Genomic DNA, 2,972 nt, shown 5'->3' on the forward strand with positions numbered 1-2,972 from the left:
GGAGCCAGTCCTTTGGTGGGAAAGCACTCGTTCCCTTTGCTACAAAGCATCATCAACTCACTGTGGGCCTGGAATGCTTTCCCTTCTTATCTCTGCCTCCTGCCTTCTCCAGCTTCCTTAGTCTCAGCTCAAGTCCTACCATCTGCAAGAGGCCTTTGCCAGGCCTTACCCTTAGTGCTTTCCCTCTGAGAATACTCCAGGTTTACCCTGTATATCTCTTGTTTGCATGTTGTCCCCTCCATTAGACTGTAAACTTCTTGAGAGCAGGAACAGGTTTGTTTTTTTAACGTTTCTTTTTATCCCCAGTACTTAGCACAATACCTGACACAAGAGAGGCACTAAGTAAATATTAGTTGACTTGATTTGACTTCACAGACTCAAACCTTTTTAGTAAATTCTGTGGTATATGATTGTGGTGTTTAATCTCATGAGAAAGGAGAATCTGAAGTGGGTTCTGTACTTTTTCTCTCTCTGCAGAGCAGCAAGATGATGGCATTTGTATATGGCTGTGGTTTGGTTTAAGGCTGGAGGGCCATTCTGATTGTGTACCTCTTGTCACTACTTCTCCGTGAGCTGGTAAAGGGCTTAGGCAGGCTCCTACCCTCATTGGAGAACAGCCATACCACGATGGCCAAAGGTCTGCTTTCTCACATTTTTTTTTCTTTTTGAATAAGTTTTTATTGATATCTTGTTTCTTTTTTTTTTCATTTCACTTTTATTTGCATTCTAATGTCATATTTACTCCCATGCCATAAGCTTTTGCTTCTTCAGTTTCTCCTGGGATATCTTTTTCTTTTGAGCAACCTCTTCTTCTGGTTTAGGAACAATTTCTTCATTTTCAGTAAGCATCATCTCAATATGGCAAGGAGAACTCATGTATGGGTTGATTCAACCATGAGCCCTCTAAGTACAACATCGCATTTTGGGAGCCTTGTTAACCTGGATATGCTCAATGACAAGAGAATCCACATCCAAACCCTTCAGTTCTGCATTACTGTCTGCATTTTAAAGCATATGCAGCAAGAATTCAGCAGTCTTTTTGGGCCAACGACCCTGTGTCCAACTCCACTGCTTAGCCTGGGCACACCTGCCAACTCCACCATTATATCACCAGAAGGGAACACATTGTTTCCTCAACGTGACATCTTTCAAATACTTGGCAGCTTTTTGGATATGCATGCCCTTGATAGGTTGGGCTGTTTCATGGGTGTTCTTGAAGTGGACCCAGAGATTTGAACCCCTTGATTCTCATGATTTTGTGGGGTTTTCTGGATCAAGAGAGTACCTCAGCATTTTAAATGATTACCTAGGATGGGTCAAGGGAAGACCTGTTTCTTAAGTCATTGTTGTTATCTCAAGTGTCCCTCTGTTTCTTCCTCCCAGAGAATTATCCCATATGACAGAAAATATTTTTTAGAGGAGAAAAAATATTAATATATTAAAAAGTCTGAAAAAACTGTAACACCTGTAGACCTCTCACCTCCATGAAGGGTGCATTGAAGGGGTATCCTCACATAGCTCTTCAATCAAGTCCTACTTCATCTTTATAGTGGCTACATTTACTTTTGATTTTTTTGGTACATAGTTATTCTTTCCATTTACATTGTTGTAGTAACTATGTATGTTGTTTTCTTGGCTCTGCTTACTTTACTCTGCGTCAGTTCATGTGAATCTTTCCATGCTTCTCTATATTCATCATATGTATCATTTCTTATACCACAGTAGTATTCCATCACATTCATGTACTACAATTTGTTTAGCCATTTCTCAACTATTGGGCACCCATTTTGCTTCCAATTCCTAGCTATCACAAAAAATATTGCTATACATTTTGGAGAATATGGAGGCTTCCTTTTATTGATGGCTTGGGGTTTAAGTCCAATAATGGAATCTCTGGTTTAAAGGGAATGGATATTTTGATAACTATTTGCATACTTACAAATTGCTTTCCAAAATAGTTAACCATTTCATGGCCCTACCATCAATGTACTGCTGTGCCTGTCTTTTCACAACCACTCCAACATTGACTGTTGCCTTTTTTGGGTCATTTTTTGCCAGTTTGCAGGGCATGAGATGAAAGCTCAGGGTTGTTTTTGATGTGCATTTCTCTTATTATTAGTGATTTAGAGCATTCTTTCATGTGATTGTGAACACTTTGCAATTTTTCTTTTGAGAACTCTATATCTTTTGACCACTTATCTATTGGAGAATGGCTATTAATCATATATATATAAAGCTTAGATACCAAACTTTTATCAGAGAAATTTAATACAAAGATTCCCCTCTCCTTTTGACCAACTTCCCTTCTTATCCTAGGTGCATTAATTTTATTTCTACAGAAGTTTTTAGTTATCTTTTATAATTGCCTCTTTCTCTTATGTGGTTAAGAATACAACTTTAATACAACTAGAAGAATACAATTGAGAGGTATATGGTCTGTTTCTCTTCTAATTTTTTATAGTATGGTCTTTAATATTAAGGTCATATATCCATTTAGCATGTATCATGGAATATAGTATAAAATGTTGGTTTAAGCCTAATTTCTACCAGATTGCTTTTTAGTTTTCCCACCAGTTTTGATCAAATATGGAGTTTTTTCCTAGGTAATTTATATTTTCCACTTTATCAAACACTGGGTTATCTAGTTCTCTTGTTTCTGATTGTCCCTTGTCTAGTTTGTTCCATTGGTCTATCTCTATTTTATAACCAATACCACATGGTTTTGATGAGTGCTGTTTTATAATAATTCATCTTTACTTCTTTTCATCATTTCCCTTAATGTTCTAGATCAGGGGTAGGGAACCAAACCAAAAGTTTGTATTCAGTCAAAGGGCTGCATTTGAGGACCTAGAGGGACACATGTGGCCTCAAGGCTGCAGTTCCCCGCCCCTGTTCTCGTTCTTTTATTTTTCCAACTGAATTGTGTTGTTATTTTATCATGTTCTATAAAGTATCCCTTTGGTAATTTGATT

General features: G+C 37.6%; 1 pseudogene; it reads right to left on the reverse strand.

Moving 5' to 3' along the window:
- Positions 1-738: 738 nt before the first annotated feature.
- Positions 739-1,293, reverse strand: LOC114037133 (annotated as a pseudogene).
- Between the last annotated feature and the right edge of the window lie 1,679 nt (positions 1,294-2,972).

Source organism: Vombatus ursinus, unplaced genomic scaffold (genome assembly GCF_900497805.2).
Source record: "Vombatus ursinus unplaced genomic scaffold, bare-nosed wombat genome assembly UNPS02010219.1, whole genome shotgun sequence".
Lineage (NCBI taxonomy): Eukaryota > Metazoa > Chordata > Mammalia > Diprotodontia > Vombatidae > Vombatus > Vombatus ursinus.